Raw genomic sequence first — 20,138 nt, 5'->3', positions numbered from 1 at the left:
CCTGAAGGTCTATAGAGCACATCCAGTTTCCTTTGCCCAAGAGGGGAAGAATGGATTGCAGCGTGACCATCCGAAATCTTGTTTTCTTGACTGATCTGTTCAAGATACTGAGATCCAAAATTGGTCTCCAGTCCCTGTTTTCTTTGGAACTAAAAAGAACCTTGAGTAGATTCCGGATCCTTGCTGGTCTGCTGGAACTGGCTGAATTGCTCTTTTGCAAGCAGTTTTGAAATTTCCAAAACCGCTAGATCCCTTTGAGCGGGTGGAACATCTGGAAGGGATTTTTGATTGGTTTGGAATGCGAAGAAAGGGGATAGAATAGCCTTCGAAATGACGGACTGTACCCATTTGTCTTGAGTCAGGGATAGCCAGGCTTCTGGGTACAGTGACAATCTTCCCCGACTGCCTCGAAGGTGGGCAGTCGGGCAACACCTCAGGGATGCTGAAAGGGCTTGTCAGAGAAGGCTTCCCGATTGCCCTGGTTCTGCGGACCCCCTGCCCCTAGGGCGGCGTCTACCATTGTTATTCCGCCTCTGCCTCTGGCGGGAACGACTCTGTCGTCAGGCGAAGTCCCTTGAGATTGTTTACGGAACCACATCTTTCCACCTTTCTGGCCTTTGGGGTAAGGCCTAGAAGGAGTAGAAAACGGACTCCGACGGCAGAAAGGGTCTTGCCATCAGTTTCGCACCTAGTCAAGGTTTCTTTCACTTGAGGACCAAAAGAGAGATGATCCATCAAACGGGAGTTAGTGAAAGACGCCTTGAAGGGTCCGCAAAATTGCATAGCCGCATCCAGGCATGCCTACGTAAGGCCACACCTGTCCCTGCGGCTCTACTCGCTCCATCAGCAGCGTAAGAAAAAAGACGCATGGAGGAGTTGGTTATGGAGTTAAGGGTAGCCAGCTGCGTGTTCATCTTATCTTGAAAACCCGCAGCTGTAGGGTCCTTAACATTTCACTCGCTTCCTTGATCAAGTCCCTTTGAAGACGAGTAAAATGGCATAGGTAGTTCAGCTTAACGCATGGTAAATGTCGCTGACGAGAACATCCGCTTCCGTACCTGTCCATGGACCTAGATTCCTTGTTAGGTGGATGGACAAGTACTGAAGGATCAGCTAGCTCCTTCTTAGTGGCAGCAGCTACCACCATAGCATCCACAGAAACTCCTTTTGTTAAGAACTGTTTGTCTGCTGGTGCCGTTATGAACTTGGAGGGTCTCCTGGGAGTGGGGTCCACTGAATCAGGAGCCGTCCATGCCTTCTTAGCAACCACCTGCATGAGGGGTCAAGGGGTACACCCAGGAGGTGGAAGGGCGAGAGCCAAACGCCTCAAGATACACAGATTCATCCTCCGAAGGGTTGAGGGCTGGCCAATTTCCCCTCTGTTTCAGGATCTCTAGAATGTCTGCAAATGAGACATCTTCAGAAGGGGAACGGGGGGAACCCTCAGAATCATCTAAATCTGTGTCCGACGTGATGGACTCAGGTGAGTCAATGTGTTTCCTCTTACACTTCCTCTTCCGAGGGGGCTCTTCTGCCAAATCAGGAGAGGCCTCGAAGAGGATGAAATCCCACATGGGGTTCCTGAGGAGCTGGCTCTCTGCGGTCCGGGATGAGGGAGTGAGTCGACTTGACCTGAGGCACCGTGAGGGAGGGGCGGAGCAGACTGTGGAGTAGAGCCAGGCTCTAACACACTCCGCATGACCTCGAATGCACCCCTGTCAGGCAAAGCCAGAGGTCCCCGCTCCGAGAAGCTAAGAACCTCCCTCGGCACCAACAGTGATGGCTCCGAGGCTGATGTCGGAGCCGAACTTACCAGCGCCGAAGCACCGAGAGGGAGAGGGGGGTCGGACAAGGGTCCGATGCCACTCACCCCCTCGGAGCCGACGAGGGAAGTCCGGCGACGAGATTCTTCCAATGAAGAAATCGGAGCAGACGACGGAGCCGAAGACAATTGCATCGGCTCCGACGCTATCACAGTCTCGGTTCCGACTCGACCCGGCTCCGAGCTCAAGAGAGTCGAAGGAGGAATATATTGATGGACCGGGGCAGGCATCGACTGATGAGTCGGGCTCTGAAGCATCTGGGCCAGTGCCTCGGACTTAAGAAGTCGACTCACTACCCTCTGAAGGTCATGATCCGACAGCCTCGATGACCTAGAGGAGTGAGATCTTTGGCTCCGTTCAGACAGCAGGGGAGATCCTGGAGCCGAATGAACGGAGCCAAGGGATGGTGACCTGGACCTCTTCCTAGTTGTCGGCTCCGAAGGTCTGGTCGGAGCCGACACGGAATTTCTAATACCTCGGCTCCAGCCGGGCAGAGGGAACCACAGAAACTGTGGACTGAGACTCATCGGCTCCAGCCGGAGCCGATGTAGGCAGAGGTTTAGAAACCTTAGGACTGGGCTCAGTCGGAGCCGAAGACCTAGATGCCTTAGAGGGCTTCCCTGTAGATACAGAAAGGGAATCCTCTGGCTTGAGTAAGCCTTAAAATTAATTTATTTTTCTTTCCTGCAGGACCCTGGGGCTGAAGCCATGGCACACAGCACAGGAGTCCTGCAGGTGCAAGGTCCCAGACAGTAGACACAAGAAGTGTGAGCGTCTGTCAGAGACATTTTCTGACAGCACGCATCACACTTCTTGAATCCGAGACCTTTGCTTCCTTAGACATTTCTAAAGGTGTAATCACACACACACACAAACACACTAATTACACCCTGTCAAGTTTAAATTATAATAAACCACTAACTAGGTTTTTAAAAATAAGAAATAACACACACACTCCACTAGGGAAGAAAAAAGGCCTGTAGGCCCAAGGGAAGAACTTAAAGTTCTTGAGGGAAAAACGGGAATTTTTTAGAAGGGGATAAAAATTTCTCTAAACTAAGGGAAATAAGTAAAAATATTAAAATTAAAGGGGTTTTAATAGACTAACTTACACAAGAAAAGTCACTTACCAAGAACCGGTAGAAAACCAACACCTCGATAGCTGTAGCGGCAAACGAGATCTGAGGTAACTCTCGCCTAGCATTGTGGGATATAAGGGGAGCCTCGAGCCGGTGGAACCAACTCTCGAGCTTTTACAGTGGCCGAGTCGGAGCCGAGGTCGGCTCCGAACCCATCCAGCAAGAATGAAGGCGAGATAGACAACTTAACATCTACCGTTTAAATACATGTTCTAATTAATCACATGTTTGATTCAGATGAGATCACGTTTCAGGAAATCTTTTGAAGATGTCATAAAAAATATATGTGTCTGCAAAACTTGCAAATATGCATAAAAAATTGGTTGAAATATACATTCCATATAAAATATAAAACCAATAAGCCATATTAATGACATAGTGAAAAAATGTTCATAGATAGTCCAAATAGGGGTGTGTGAGGGGGTGAAAATATGTGTTTAAAAACCAAGTGGGTTCTAAATTCAAATGGAACTACATAGAATGAAAATGTCTGGGTTGCACATTTACAGTAATGATAGTGTGGTGTTACAATAAGCCTAAATAACATCCCATCAGTTATTTATGAGAAGTGTGTTGAATGGGATAGAAGGTGGTAGTGATGTAACAGGACATGTTACAGCCTAGCCCTTCTAAGCTTCAGCACTGAACCTATGCTAAGTGTGCCATTCATTCCCGGAGCCCTCCCTGCGTCCAGCTTAAGCTGCCAAATCAGCTCCCTGTATTCCAGGGTTGACTCCCAGTCCCCACCTCTAGTGCTGGGGTTCACATGTTCAAGGATCATGAAAGCCAGCTTGTAGTTTTGACATATGAGTGAATGTTTGAAAAAAGCGTTGCTTTCCTTTTTCTTTTCTATGTCATAAGTATGTTCATACAACCTTTTCCTAAATTCTCTTTCGGTTTTGCCTATGTAGAAGGCATCACAGGTGGTACATATCCCAATATAGACCACTCCTTTGGTTCCACATGTGAAGTGTCCGGAGGATCTAATATGAGTGTGTCTAGATTTTAAATAAATGTGAGATTCGTTTATAATGAGACCACACTTGCAGGCACCACATTTGTAGGTGCCTTTTTGTTGAGAGTTGTTAGCAACTATTTTGGGTTTGTTCTCAAAAATTTCCTTAAGATTTTGCCCCCTCTTCCTCAGAAACTGGGGTTGTGCAGGAATTATACTCCTGAAGTCCTCATTACCTGCCAACACAAACCAATATTTTGATACAATGGTTTCAATTTGTGAAGAATTGGCAGAAAAAGTGTAAGCAAAGTTGCCAGTCTTTTCATTTGCCCGTAGGTTTCTTTACTTGAGGACCAAAGAATGATCCATAAGGGAGTTAGTGAAATCTTGAAGGGTCCAAAATTGCAGCATCTCGCATCCACGTAGGCACACCTGTCCTGCTTTAGGCCATCGCGCAAATGATGCTGGAGTTGGTTAAGGAGTTAGTATAGCCAGCTGGCAGTTCATCTTTATCTTGAAAAACCCGCAGCTGTGGTCTTAACATTTCACCGGCCCTTGATCAAGTCCCTTTGAAGACGCGAGTAAAAATGGCATAGGTAGTTCAGCTAACGCGCATGGTAAATAATAGCTGACGAGAACATCCGCCTTCCCATTACTCTGTCCACTTGTGACCTAGATTCCTTGTTAGGTGGATGGACAAGTACTGAAGGATCAGCTTAGCTCCTTCTTAGTGGCAGCAGCTACCACCATAGCATCCACAGAAACTCCTTTGTTAAGAACTGTTTGTCTGCTGGTGCGTTATGAACTTGGAGGGTCTCCTGGGAGTGGGGGTCCACTGAATCAGGAGTCCGTCCATGCCTTTCTTAGCAACCACCTGCGCATGGGAGGGGGTCAAGGGGGACAATTTCCAGGAGGTGGAAGGGCGAGAGCCAAACGCCTCAAGATACACAGATTCATCCTCCTCAAGAGGGTTGAGTGGCTGGCCAATTTCCCCTCTGTTTCAGTGGATCTCTAGAATGTCTGGGCAAATGAGACATCTTCAGAAGGAACGGGGGAACCTCAGGAATGCATCTAAATCTGTGTCCTGGCGTGATGGGACTCCAGGTGAGCTGGGTCAATGTGTTTCCTCTTACACTTCCTCTTCCGAGGGCTCTTCCTGCCAAATCAGTGAGGCCTTCGGAAGAAGGATGAAATCCCCACATGGGGTTCCTGAGAGCCATGGCTCTCCTGCGGTCCGGGGATGAGGGAGTAGAGTGGAGCTTGACCTGAGAAAACCCGTAGAGGGAGAGGGTTGGACGGAGCCGGGCGACTGTGGAGTAAGTGAGCCAGGCTCTAACACACTCCGCATGACCTCCCCAATGTAATCTGCCAGGCAAAGCCAGAGGTCCCCGCTCGAGAAGCTAAGAACCTCCCTCGGCACCGACAGTGATGGCTCGTAGGCCGATGTCGAGCCGAATCTTACCACAGCGCCGAAGCACCAGAGGAGAGGGGTAGGACAAGGGTCCGATGCCACTCCCACCCTGAGCAGACGAAAGGGAAGTCCAGCTACCGTAGGATTCTTCCAATGAAGAAAATGGGAGCCGACGCACCGAGCGAAGACAACTGTATCGGCTCCGAAGCGCTATCACAGTCTCTCGGTTCCCGTACACACCCGGCTCCGAGCTGCAAGAGAGTCGAAGGAGGAATATAGTTGATGGACCGGGGCAGGCATCGACTGATGAGTCGGGTTTCCTGAAGCATCTGGGCTGAATTGTCCTCTGATCTGCGAAGTTGCGACTCTACTGCCACTCTGAAGGTCATGATCCGACAGCCTCTGGCGACCTAGAGTGTAGTGATCTTTGGCTCCGTTCGGAGACAGCAGGGAGAGATCCTGGAGCCGAGATATGAACGGAGCCAAGGATGGGTGACCTGGACCTTCTTCTCCCTAGTTGTCCGTTCGAAGGTCTTGGTCGAGGTGCGACACGTGAATTTCTAATACCTGCGGCTCCAGCCGGAGGCTATGAGGAACCACAGAAACTGCGGGATTGAGACTCATCGGCTCCAGCCGGAGCCGATGTGGCGGGCGAGGAGGTTTTAGAAACCTGGTCTCGGCTCAGCTGGCCGGAGCCGAGACCCAGATGCTCAGAGTGGCTTCCCTGTAGATACAGAAAGGGAATCCTCTGGCTTAGGGAAGTAAGCCCACTGTAAAAATTAATTTATTTTTCTTTCCTGCAGGACCCTGGGGGCTGAAGCCATGGCACACAGCACAGGAGGTCCTGCAGTGGTGCAAAGGTCCCAGGACAGTAGACACAAGAAGTGTGAGCCAGTCATGTCAGACATTTCTCTGACGTGCACGCATCACCACTTCTTGAATCAGGACACCTTTGCTTCCTCAGACATTTCTAAAGGTGTAATCCACACACACACACAAACACATTAATTACGCACCTCGTCAAGTTTAAATTTATAATAAACCACTAACTAGGTTTTTAAAAAATAAGAAATAACACACACACTCCACTAGGAAAGAGAAAAGGCCTGTAGGCCCAAAGGGAAGAACTTAAAGTTCCTTGAGGGAGAAAAATGCAGAATTTTTGCAGAAGGGGATAAAATTTCTCTAAACTAAGGAAATAAGTAAAAATATTAAAATTAAAAGGGGTTTTAATAGACTAACTACACAAGAAAAGTCACTTACCAAGAACCGGTAGAAAACCAACACCTCGATAGCTGTAGCGGCAAACGAGATCTGAGGTAACTCTCGCCTAGCATTGTGGGATATAAGGGAGCCTTGAGCGGTGGAACCAACTCGAGCCATAGTGGAGTCGGTGCCGAGGTCGGCTCCGAACCCATCCAGCAAGAATGAAGGCGAGATAGACAACTTAACATCTACTGTTTAAATACATGTTCTAATTAATCACATGTTTGATTCAGATGAGATCACGTTTCAGGAAATCTTTTGAACATGTCATAAAAAATATATGTGTGTCTGCAAAACTTGCAAATATGCATAAAAAATTGGTTGAAATATACATTCCATATAAAATATAAAACCAATAAGCCATATTAATGACATAGTGAAAAAATGTTCATAGATAGTCCAAATAGGGGTGTGTGAGGGGGTGAAAATATGTGTTTAAAAACCAAGTGGGTTCTAAATTCAAATGGAACTACATAGAATGAAAATGTCTGGGTTGCACATTTACAGTAATGATAGTGTGGTGTTACAATAAGCCTAAATAACATCCCATCAGTTATTTATGAGAAGTGTGTTGAATGGGATAGAAGGTGGTAGTGATGTAACAGGACATGTTACAGCCTAGCCCTTCTAAGCTTCAGCACTGAACCTATGCTAAGTGTGCCATTCATTCGGAGCCCTCCTGCGCCCAGCTTAAGCTGCCAAATCAGCTCCCTGTATTCCAGGGTCGACTCCCAGTCCCCAACCTCTAGTGCTGGGGTTCATGTTCAAGGATCATGAAAGCCAGCTTGTAGTTTTGACATATGAGTGAATGTTTGAAAAAAGCGTTGCTTTCCTTTTTCTTTTCTATGTCATAAGTATGTTCATACAACCTTTTCCTAAATTCTCTTTTCTGGTTTTGCCTATGTAGAAGGCATCACAGGTGGTACATATCCCAATATAGACCACTCCTTTGGTTCCACATGTGAATTGTCCGGAGGATCTAATATGAGTGTGTCTAGATTTTAAATAAATGTGAGATTCATTTATAATGAGACCACACTGCTTGCAGGCACCACATTTGTAGGTGCCTTTTTGTTGAGAGTTGTTAGCAACTATTTTGGGTTTGTTCTCAAAAATTTCCTTAAGATTTTGCCCCCTCTTCCTCAGAAACTGGGGTTGTGCAGGAATTATACTCCTGAAGTCCTCATTACCTGCCAACACAAACCAATATTTTGATACAATGGTTTCAATTTGTGAAGAATTGGCAGAAAAAGTGTAAGCAAATGCAGTCAATGCAGTATGGTCTATCAGCACCAAGATCTAGAATTTAGAGACCTCAGCCAGAAGCGCAGTTATCCACTGAAGCGTTTGTCTATTCTGGTGTGTGATAGTACGCATCCTTGAGCTCCACTGAGCACATCCAGTTGTCCTTACACAGAAGAGGAAGAATGGACTAAACAGTGACCATCCAAAACTTTAACTTCTTGACAGACAGATTTAACACACCAAGGTCCAGAAGAAGATGCAGGTCCCCTGTCTTTTTGGGCACTAAAAATAAGCGAGAGTAAGTTCCAGAGCCTCTGTCCTTTGGGACCTCCTGGATGGCTCTTTTCTGAAGGAGGTCTCGGACCTCTAGAAGGGCCAACTCCCTTTGCTGGGAGGGGGCTGAAAAAAGGGAATGACAATCCCTGGAAATGATGTTTAACACCCACTGATCTGAGGTAATAATTATCCAGGCTAGTGGGTGAAGTGATAGACCATCCCCGACTGCCTCCAAGACAGGACAGCTGGGCAGCACTTCAGGAGTGATGAGGGGGTTTCTCCGAGAAGGGTTCCCAGGAGCCCTTGGTTCTACAGACCCCCTCTGCCTCTGGGTCGGCTTCTGCTGTCAAATCCCCTTCCCTGGCCAGAGGAAGAGAATACCTGAGGAGCATCCTGGAAGGAAGACTGAGACCTGCGGAGCCATCGTTTCTTACTACCCTTCTGATTCTTGGAAAAGGATTGTTGGGGGAGTAGAGAACTTGATCCCGATTGCAGACAGAGTCTTTCCCTCCTGCCCACTACAGGTCAAAGTTTCCTTAACGGAAGGGCTAAACAAGGTTGACCCATCGAAAGGGGTGCTGGTGAAAGACACCTTGAAGTTATCCGCAAGCCCACGAAGTACAAACACAAAAAATCCCAATGCAGAGAAGGCAATACGAAAATCAGAGGCAGTGCACCAGCAAATCTAAAATACAAAAGCTATTAAAAAGTGAGCGCTTTCGCAGTGAAACCCACTGCTTATTCAGACAAACAGTACAGCAGTATACATTTAAATACTCAGATAAGTCATCCATTATCCAATAAAAAACAAGCCCAATGCAGGCACATTTAAATAGCTAATTAAAATACCCATCAAAGTAAAAACTACAGCAATGCACTCATATCACTTTAGTTTTTGGCTTTAAATACAGATTTTCAGGGGGACACAGTCACTGAGCCCATACCCTCTATGTGAGCCCAACCGCAAAATTCACTGTAGCTCTATATTCTCAGTTTTATTAATAATACCCCCCAACCTTAATCCAGTTCCCACAAACATACAAAACCTGAAAAATTACTCCCTTCCTGAATTGTATTCTTGGCTAAAGCACTAAAATCAACCCCCTTCCTGGTGCAATAGAGGTGGTCTCTCATTCTATCCCCTCAACCTACGGTTGGTCTTGCCAATGTAGAATCTGAAGCAAATGACACAATGTGCCACATAGACTAGATGTTGGGAATTACAATCAGCACTGGCTCTTAATTACCACAACTTACCCGTCCCCAGGATGCTTAAAAAAACCTGGATTCATCTATGTACTCTCAGTACACGCAGGTATCACATTTAGTGATCCCACCCCAACTTCCATAGTGTTTATATCTTTTAGGATAGCAAAAGTGCTGCTTCAGATTCATTTTGTTTTTGAAAAACTTGGGTTGGGGTCCAACCAGTACTGAAGTGCATTCATCAGCTTGCATAATAGACCAATTATATTTCAAAATATCTTGTACCACTTCAACATCCTGAGAATAGATTAATACTACTGGAATAACAGGGGGCTCAACCTTCAGTCTACTGAATGCAGTACAATATTCTCAGGCCTTCAGGAAAGGAGCAATCACACTTTTGTTTTTCAGGTTTTGCATGTTGTGGGAAGTGGCTTATGTTTGGGGGATATTATTGATAAAACTGAGAATAGAGCTACAGTGAATTTTGCGGTTGGGCTCACACAGAGGGTATGGGCTCAATGACGGTGTCCCCTGAAACCTGTACTTAAAGCCAAGAAACTAAAGTGATATTTAGGAGTGCATTGCTATAATTTTTAATTTAAGATGGGTATTTTGATTAGCTATTTAAATGTGCCTGCACTTAAAGCCAAGAAAAGTACAGTTTTGTACCTACCATAAATGTAGATGTCCGATAGATATGCAACTGCAGTCATAACATATGGGTTTGTCCTGCCTCAGGCAGCCCTCGGTCGGCCGGATTCCAAAGTCTGGGTCCGACGTCAGCTGATGTCGCATTTCTCAGACGTCATTGCGGCTGGAGTATATAAGCATCAGCCGACGCCATCTTCTTCAGTGTTTCTTGCCCCAGATGCCAGGTGCCCTCCAATGAAGGCTGTAATCAAATTGAAGACAAAATAGGTTTCAGACAATAAATAAGCAATAAACAGATACACCATAACAGATATCCCCAGCTAAGGATAATAGGGACAGGAGGACCCAAGGCATAGAGGGAAAGGAGGAGGGAAAACTGATCATAAAGCGTTGCATATCTATCGATATCTGACATGTATGGTAGGTACAAAAGTGGTTGACAGTTTTGTACCTACCATAAATGTAGATGTCCGAGAGGTATGCATCTGCAGTCCTAACGAATGGGTTGTCCTGCCTCAGGCAGGCCCTTCGGTCGGCCGGATTCCAAAGTCTGGGTCTGGCCTCGGCTGATGTCGCACTTCACCCGACATCATAGCTGCTGCATTGGGCATAAAGGCATCAGCCGACGCCATTTTCCTCAGTGTTTCTTGCCCCAGATGCCAGGTGCTCTTCTAGGAAGGCTAAATTTGGATAAATGCAAATGATTCCAAACAGTAGAGAGCAAACAAAAATAAACATGTATGTACATATATACAAACAAATACACCATAATAGATTCCCCAGCTTTCACAGCTAAGATGGGAAAATACCCTAGGAGTACCACAGAGGGGAAAGAGTGTAGATCCTGATTGCAGATGCATACCTCTCGGACATCTACATTTATGGTAGGTACAAAACTGTACTATGTCCTTTCAAGGATGCATCTGCAGTCCCAACAAATGGGTAGAATACCAGCCAAACTGGGGGAGGAGGCACTAAAAGATTATGGTGTAGCTAAGATCCCTTGCAAAACAGCAGTGGCAAAACCTGCTCGGATCTGGAGTATAAAGGCAGATTATAATGCTTGGCAAATGTATGCACGAGCTCCAAGTAGCAGCCTCTAAAATGCCTTTGGTAGCCACTCCTCGAAGAAAGCTGTAGTAGTGGCTATAGCCCTGTGTGGAGTGAGGTCTGATGTTTTCTGAGTTGTCTTTCCATGAAAGGAGTAACAAAATCTAATGCAATTTCCTATCCATGTTGAGATTGTCTGTTTTGAAATTGCTTTTCCTTCCATTCCTGCTGCGTATGCTACCAGAAGCTGGTCAGTTTTTCTATTGTTCTTGGTTCTGTCCAGGTAGTAGCGCAATTGCCTGTGTACATCCAAGGTATGCAGTGTCTTTCCCCCCTGTTTTGTGGGTTGGGGAAGAATGTTGGTAGGTGGATTGCTTGGTTCAATGATACCCTGGAGACCACCTTTGGCATAAAAGTAGGGTTAGTTCTCAAGGACACTCTATCCTGATGGAAGATAAGGAAGGGCTGTACTGCCATTAATGCCTGTAATTCAGAACCCCTTCTTGCTGAAGTGATTGCAAGCAGGAAAGCAGTTTTCCAAGATAAGAACTGTATGGTAATTCTGCTGTTGCTGCTGGTCTCAAAAGGGGGAAGTGTTAACTTTCTAGCACAAAGTTCAGGTCCCATGTAGGCAAAGGTGTGGCTTCCTTGGAGGCTTTACATTTTTAATTCCTCTCAGAAACTGCCTGAGTAGAGGATGAGAGAAGACTGGAGGATCCATGTTATATTCTGCTGAAATTGCTGATGCATGAATCTTGATGGTGGAGTAAGACAGGCCATTGTGGAAAAGTTCTGCTAAATATTCCAGGATGTTAGCTATGTTTGCCAAAGATACATTTTCTCCTTTTGCTGCACTCCAAATGAGGTATCTTTTCCATTTTGCTGAATAAGTCTTCCTTGTGGAGGGTCTGCGAGCCTCCAGGATAAATGTCTTTAACCCTCTGAGATAATTCTGGGTTATTCTGTTTTATGTAAGATTCCAAGCAGCTAGCTGCAGTGTTATCAAGTTTGGATGCAGGATCTTGAAGTTGTTCTGTGTTAGCAGCAAAGGAACTAGAGGTAGAGGCCATGCGTGTGCCCGAGACATACTCCTCAGAAGCGGGCACCAATGCTGCCTCGGCCAGTCTGGAGCTATCAGTATGATCCTTGGGTGATCTTCTTTGACCTTCAGTAGCACTTTGTGCATCAAAGGAAGAGGTGGGAATGCATATGCTGTTAGGTTTTCCCAACTGAAGGATAGGGAGTCCACCTTCCAAGCAAGTGGGTGGTACGTCCCAGCAGAATTTTCTCAATTGGTGGTTGTGTGATGCTAACAGGTCTATTTCTGGCAGCCCCCATTTTGTGATGGATTTGAAGATGTCCAGATGCAGCATCCATTAGGTGGATATCCACCATTCGTGATATCCGTGTGGTAGTTCTGCTTAAAAGGTGTCTGCTAGTATATTTTCTTTTCCTGGCACAAATATGGCCTGGAGCTGAATGTTGAGGTTCAGGCCACATTCCACAGGGTCCATTGCCATCCGGCATAGAGGATATGAATGTGTGCCTGCTTGTTGATATACCACATAACTGTGGTGTTGTCCATCCTTATCAGCAAATGACCTTGTTGAAGAAACTGTTTGAATGTCTGAATTGCCTGTTTACTGCCAGCATCTCTTTGATTTATGTGTAGGTTCAGCTGGTCCTGTGTCCATAGGCCTTGTATACACTTGTCTGCCATGTGTGCCCCCAACCGAGGTCTGAGGCGCCTGTGATAGTCTGGCTTGGGTGAGGGCTGTGGAAAGGCAGTCCTTTGTTCAACTGACAGGCCTGAGCCCACCACAGGAATTCTTGCTTCAGGCATGGAATTATTGGAATTTGGGTTTCTAGGCTGTGCTTGTGCTCAGACCATAAATTCCTTAGGTACCATTGCAACTTCCTCATATGTAGTCTGGCATGTGGGATCAATATTATGCAGGATGCCATGTAACCCAGGGCTTGCAGGACTTTCCTTGCTGTAAGCTGGTTCTGCTTTGTTAATGCCATGAAATAGAGTGGTAGTTTTTGCTTTTCTGCTGTGAGAAAAGCCATTTGATTTGATGTGTCCAGTTCTGCACCCAAGAAAGTAATCCTTTGGGATGGTACCAGTCTTGACTTTTTTATGTTGACTGTGTATCCCAAGGCCTGCAATAGGAGAATAACCTTTTCCAAATCTTTTGTTAATTTGCTTGTATCAGGCAGTCGTCCAGGTATGGATAAATTTGAATTCCCTGAAGCCTGCAATAAGCAATTACTGATGCCAGGCATTTCGTGAATACTCTAGGCGCAGTAGATAAGCCAAAGGGCAATGCTGAGGAATTGATAATGCTCTGATCCTGCAAGAAATCTGAAGTATCTTCTGCAATCTGGTCGAATAGGGACGTGCAGGTATGCCTCCTTGAGATCTAGAGTCACCAGCCAAGACTCCTTGCCCAGCACATGGGGAAGCCAGTTGCTGTAGGGTCAGCATTTTAGAATTCCTTGCAACAATGAGATATGTGTTCAGAGCGTGATTAAAGTCGAGAATAGGTCTCCATTGAGCCTTTTCTTTTTCTTGGCACCAGGAAAAAGTCTGGAATAAAAAACTCTGTCCTTGTTCCATAGCCTGTACTTCTTTCTATAGCTCATCTTTAGTAAGTGGTTGATTTGTCCTAGAGCTTGTCATTGGTTTGGTGGTAGGTTTGGCATTCCTCTTCCTTGGTAGATATAAGTGAAACCTGTAACCTTTGTATGCTGTAAAATCCATTTGTCTCCTGTAATGTAATGCCAGTTTACTGAGAATAGGCTAGCTTTCCGCCTAAGGGTCAATTGTTCCCTGGTAGGGTTGAGCCAAGTCACTGACTGCCCTGTGGAAGTGGCAGTAGCTGGATCTGTGGCAGTACTTCTGGTTGTTAGGCTGCCACTGCCCTGGTAGGCACCTCTGGATTGACCTCTGCCTCTTGACCTATTTCTGCCTCTGTGCTCTGTTGGTGGCTGGAAAGGACCAATTCTTAAGGCCAATTTCTACTGAACCTAGGAGGCTGGACCTGTAAGAAATCCTTGACTGTTTGGACAGATTTTGCTTTTTCTTCCACCTTCTTAACACTTGCTGTGCAGGGGAGCCAAACAAACTGCGTTTTTCCATGGGAGCATCTAGGAGCTTTGACTTTACATGGTCTGGTAAGGATCTTTTTAACCATGCATGCCTTCTGATCACTGTACCAGTCATAGCTGATCTAAAGAAGCCTCCAGTGCATCATAGCCATTTTAAGGAATGATTACTGACCTGCTGAGTGTTATGTACCAAAGCCTGAAGGGACTTACGGTCTATAGGTTCAGGAGAGGACAGATTTTTATGTAGATGATCTAACAAAAGATGCTGATACTGAATCATGTGGAATTGACAGTTTAAGGCCCTTAAAGAGTAGCAGAAGTATAAACTTTTTACCCCATCTCTAATGCTCTGGATTCTTTCAGAGGGAGGGTTTTGGCAGTTGCTACAGCTTTGGGGCCCTGAGAAATAGTTTCAGGATCTGCAATAGGAGCCTTATACAAGTGATATGTGTCCGGGACCCTGTAGTATCTGTCGGGCTTAGCAGGGGCCGGAAGAGTAGGGAGTACAAGCATCATTAAATGCATCATCCACAACTGTTAGTACTGGAGGAATGGCTAAAGGCCTATGCTTGGCAAATGAAAAGGTCTTAGCCTTTACCTAGAGTCTGAAAAATCCTGGCCCTGCCATTGAAATTTCCTCATAGATGAGGTCCTTAAGTCTGAGGAAATTCCTCAGGGGAAGTCTTGTAAAGTGACTTGGAAATGCATATTGGGGTGTTACTGAAAAAATACAGCAAGTGGGCTTTGAAATGTAGTTTAATTAAACAAAGTGCACTTGCAATTTACAGGCCATAATTTAATTTAATTCAGGTAGTCCAGATCCTGGTAGATTGTATACCATTAGACTTAATTAGGGAGAGGTGTCATTCTTTGGAAATAAGCAGACCTAGTTTCAGTGAAAGCTCTGTGGTTGTTTGCAGGTAGGAAGCTGCAGGATGTGGAGCCAATGTGTTTTAGTATTTTTAATGGATTTGTCATTTCAAAGTATGGTTTTCTTCGTTGCAAAAGAAGGCAGGATTGAATGAGCCATATAACTCTTAACTGACAATAATGGGATAGAAACATTATATGTGATGTATAATGTTTGCAGCTACACTTGTTTCAATGGTGTCTGTGATGCATAACTATTTTTGGGCCTGTGTCCCAATTTTATTTTTCGCTTTGTCAGACTTCTTGCTCTAAGGTTGAGAGGTATGGTTCCATGCTAAATCAGAAGGTTGCATTTACCTTGGAAGACTTTTCAGCATAATTATGAGAAAGAGGCGTTTTAATATCTCCACTTATTTCCAATATAAACTGCCATGTAACCTTGCAAATAACTTTCTTATTACCTACTTTAATTCTTTTGGAATTGACAGGTATGCTTCATTGCGGATGTAAGCATAGTGTGCTGTGACTGATTTCTTGCAGCAGTCTGTGGCTTACTTATCACAATAACTTTTCTGTGTTTCTGGGTGTGTGATCAATTTAACAGTTTTAAAGATGTTTTCCAAAATTAAATAAATACATAATAAATGAAAAAAAGTAATCCTTTCTTCACTTTGAGCTATTGACAAAGTGTGGGAATTTGTTTTTTTCAAAAGCGATAGTCAACATTACAGCTCAGTAAATGGTCAGTCTGTGAATAACTTCTGCACAAATTAAAATGTCTGAATGTCAAATGGCTTTAGAGTGTAGGGAAGTTATATGTTTACTCCAGTATGTAGTACGATCTTAGAGAGTTTATAGATTTCTTATTGATTTAATTTTTGCTGAGCAGTTGTTTGTTGATTTACTGATGGTCCTTTTGGTGGTGGGAAATTGCATGGATGAATCCATTTCTATTATGATTTTTTTTTTCAGATATTTTGCCTTCCAGACAATTTCAGTCAGTGAGACTGTGTCATGTGATTACTGAGGTTGCCTATTTTACAAGTAGGGGCTCCTTTTCTGTGTGTGTGTGTGTGTGTGTATAAGAGAGAGAGATTTAATATGTATACTGAATATATTTTATGCAAATGGAATTCTTAGTTAAATAGGCCCCTCTTCTTAGACAAGTAGACTTGAGTAACCAATATTAGATCTTAGTCATCCAACTGGGAAAGTTTAGTATGTGGATTTTCCTTCCGGTTTGATAAAGGCTATGCTACTTACTTAAGGAGTACATTCATGGCTATCCATCCAGTTGTAGTGTTGTTGAACTACATTGTTTGGTAATGAGAGGAGCTTTTTACAGAAGTTGAAAGTTTTTGTGTCAAGAACCTGTCTATACAAAGTGGCCTGTTTATGTTGCAGTGAAGATTGTGGTCTTAGTGAGGGTTTTAAATATAACCAGTATTTCTGAGGTGGAGAAAGTCTCTTAAGGCAGGATCTTTCTTAGCCTGGAAAGCAAGCCAGTGATGAAATTTATAGGGGCTAGTGAGAGACAGAGGAAAGCAAGAAGATTTTTAGTATGTTTGGATAACTAAGTGAACTCAGTCCTTTGACCTTTTTTTGTCAGAAATGGTTGTAGTCTTTCTTTTGGCAGGGTGTTTTGCTGAGGCACGTGCCAAAAGGGGTGTTGCCCTCAATAATTGCTCTTGTAAAGGAAGAATACAGGGATGTTATGACCTCTTTGTCCATGGATGTGATACCCTTACTAATGAGGTGGGCCATGTAAAAAGCTTTCCGTACAATGGAGGCAACCTGGTGGTCAAAAGTCAGGTTTCTATCAACCTGGGTGCCCAAGCACCTCACGATTGATTGCGTGCTTACAACATTTTTATTAATGTGATAATTTGTGGAGACATCACTCTCCTCAAAGGGGATGATTGTGCATTTTTTTGGCATTTAGCTTGAGGCAATGTTTCTGGCACCAGTCATTTGTTTGGGTGAGACCCTCTTGTAGCTTATTCAGAATTGTTTTATCAAGTCAGTAATGTGAATTCTTTACTTTATTGCAAATTTGTTGGCTTATTTTTGTGGATTATAGTATTGTAGGACTACAAATGTAGACACTGTAGTAGGTGGACTACTGGAGTGTTTTTCCCAGTGAGAAATGCTAGTGCTGTAGTGAATATCTGTTTATTTGTAAAAAAAAATCTATATATTAACTAAGATGTTAGAGTTAACTGTTAGATTAGAGAATTAAAATCAGAATGAGAATTAGAATTTTACGGCAAATATTAGGCATTTATTACATTTATTAATTGTTCAAATTCACCTACAGTACAGCCAGGAGGTCGACTTTGGTCTCCTGTGGCAGCGAAAGAGTTAACTATATGATATATTTTATATGCGGCCCCGAGACAATTTCTGTTCACTCAATATGGCCCCGGTAAGCCAAAAGGTTGGACACCCCTGTCCTAGAGCGTTTGTTTTTTGGTTTGGTGGTAGGTTTGGCATTCCTCTCTTCCTTGGTAGAGTATGAAAGTGAAACCTGTAACCTTTGTCTATTGTCTGTAAAATCCATTTGTCTCCTGTAATGTAATGCCAGTTTACTGAGAATAGGGCTAGCTTTCCGCCTAAGGGTGCAATTGTTCCCTGGTAGGCGGTATCAGAGCCAAGTCACTGACTGCCCTGTGGAAGTGGCAGTAGCTGGATCTGTGGCAGTACTTCTCTGGTTGTTAGGCTGCCACTGACGTCCCCTGTAGGCACCTCTGGATTGACCTCTGCCTCTTGAGCGCCTATTTCTGCCTCTGTGCTCTGTTGGTGGCTGGAAAGGACCAATTCTTCGAAGGCCAATTTCTACTGAACCTAGGAGGCTGGACCTGTAAGAAATCCTTGACTGTTTGGACAGATTTTGCTTTTTCTTCCACCTTCTTTAACACTTGCTGTGCAGGGGAGCCAAACAAACTGAGTTTTTCCATGGGAGCATCTAGGAGCTTTGACTTTACATGGTCTGGTAAGGATTGCTCTTTTAACCATGCATGCCTTCTGATCACTGTACCAGTCATAGCTGATCTAAAAGAAGCCTCCAGTGCATCATAGCCGCATTTTAAGGAATGATTACTGACCTGCTGAGTGTTATGTACCAAATCCTGAAGGGACTTACGGTCTATAGGTTCAGGAGAGGATAGTTTTTTTATGTAGCTGATCTAACAAAAATTCCTGATACTGAATCATGTGGAATTGACAGTTTAAGGCCCTGGCCGAAAGAGTAGCAGAAGTATAAACTTTTTTACCCCATCTCTCTAATGCTCTGGATTCTCTATCAGAGGGGAGGGGGATTTTGGCAGTTGCTACAGCTTTGGGGCCCTGAGAAATAGTTTCAGGATCTGCAATAGGAGCCTTATACAAGTGATATGTGTCCGGGACCCTGTAGTATCTGTCGGGCTTAGCAGGGGCCGGGGGAAGAGAGTCGGGGGCAGTACAAGCATCATTAAATGCATCATCCACAACTGTTAGTACTGGAGGAATGGCTAAAGGCCTATGCTGTGGCAAATGTAAAAAGGTCCTTAGCTGTTTCCTAGAGTCTGAAAAATCCTGGCCCTGCCATTGAAATTGCTCCCTCATAGCATGCAAGGTTTCCCCAAAAGAAAATTCCTCAGGAGGAGAGGCAGAAGGAATGGAGTCTTCTGCGTCAGAATCCTCATATGGAGAATAAGGGCCTTCAGGAGGATTTGAGTGTTCTGAATCATCAGAGGAATAATCCGTAGAAACTGGTTCAGGGGGCTCTGCTCTAGGCCTCTTCTCTTGAGGGGAATGAGAGGCCCTGTCAGGGTGAGGTTGGGATCCCCTGATCAAAGAAATGAGATCCTCTGCCAGGCTGAGCATTTGGGAACTAGAGCTAGGCCTGTGTGAGAGGGTTTTAGCAGGCAAGGCCTTAGAAGATTTAGCTGCTTTAGCCCTAGAGAAAGCCTTGATAGACATGGATGCAGGGGGCCTAGCAGCTCCACGTGCAGGAGTAGATATGTGTAAAGGAATAGTATCTGATAAATCCTGGGAGCCTGCTACAGCAGGAGAAATTTCAGTAGCAGATTCAGCCATGCTGAGTGAGGCCTCGGCTGTAGGAGGTATGTTTTCGGCCGAAGGAAGAACAGAGGACTCTGTTTCAGCCGAAACAGAGACACTCGCGGTTGGCTTAACCGTGGTTTCGGCCGAAACGGCGGACCGCGAGTGTCGGTCCTTTTCCTTACGCTTTTTAGCTAATTGCGAAGTCGGAGTCTCAGACGGCATTTTGTAAGCAAAAGCGGGACCAAAAAACTCCTCCGCAAACTCCGACCGACGTCTAAGTGTCCGTCGGTTGAAGGAAGCACAGGCTAGACAAGCTGCTACGTCGTGGTCTGGGCCTAAGCAAGGAAGGCAGTAAGAGTGGAAATCCTTATGAGGTATTTGTTTCCCACAAGTTAAACAATTATTTACTTTTTCTGACATCGGCTGAGGCAAGAAAGAGTCCCCAACGGGGTACTTAGCTTTTTAGAAGTCTTCGGTAGTAGAAATCTCTGGATCTGACCGACCGGCACTTGCGAACAGCTTCTGCTTCGGGCACCGCGCGGCAAGGACGACTGGGGAAAATGGCGTCGGCTGATGCCTTTATATCCAATTAACAGCAGCTATGACGTCGGGTGAAGTGCGACATCAGCCGAGGCCAGACCCAGACTTTGGAATCCGGCCGACCGAAGGGCTGCCTGAGGCAGGACAACCCATTTGTTAGGACTGCAGATGCATCCTTGAAGGACATCTGTACTATGTCCTTCAAGAATGCAACTGCAGTCATAACATATGGGTTGAATACCATAGCTTAGCTGGGGGAGGAGGAATGCTCTAGGAAAGAGATGGTGTGGCAATCAAACCCTGCAGGACTGCCGAAGCAAAGCCTGCTCTGGATCTGGAGTATAAAGGGAGATTGTAGTGTTTGGAGAATGTATGCACGGAGCTCCATGTAGCAGCTTCTAGAATGTCTTTGTAGGCACCCCTCTTAAGAATGCTGTAGAGGTGGCTGTAGCTCTGGTGGAGTGTGGTCTGACATTGGCTGGAACATTCTTCCCATGGAAGGAATAACAAAATCTGATGCAATGTCCAATCCATTTTGAAATAGTCTG

General features: G+C 45.0%; 1 protein-coding gene across 1 annotated transcript in view; it reads right to left on the bottom strand.

Moving 5' to 3' along the window:
- The window catches only part of LOC122815846 (inosine-5'-monophosphate dehydrogenase 1b), a gene marked incomplete in the record, with an annotated part of 1,150,443 nt that overhangs the window by 721,356 nt on the left and 408,949 nt on the right, over positions 1-20,138 (bottom strand).

This window comes from Protopterus annectens, chromosome 11.part0 (genome assembly GCF_019279795.1).
Source record: "Protopterus annectens isolate FY-2018-M chromosome 11.part0, PAN1.0, whole genome shotgun sequence".
Lineage (NCBI taxonomy): Eukaryota > Metazoa > Chordata > Ceratodontiformes > Protopteridae > Protopterus > Protopterus annectens.
Note: the sequence above shows the minus strand (reverse complement) of the source record. Positions and strands in the feature narration are given on the sequence as shown.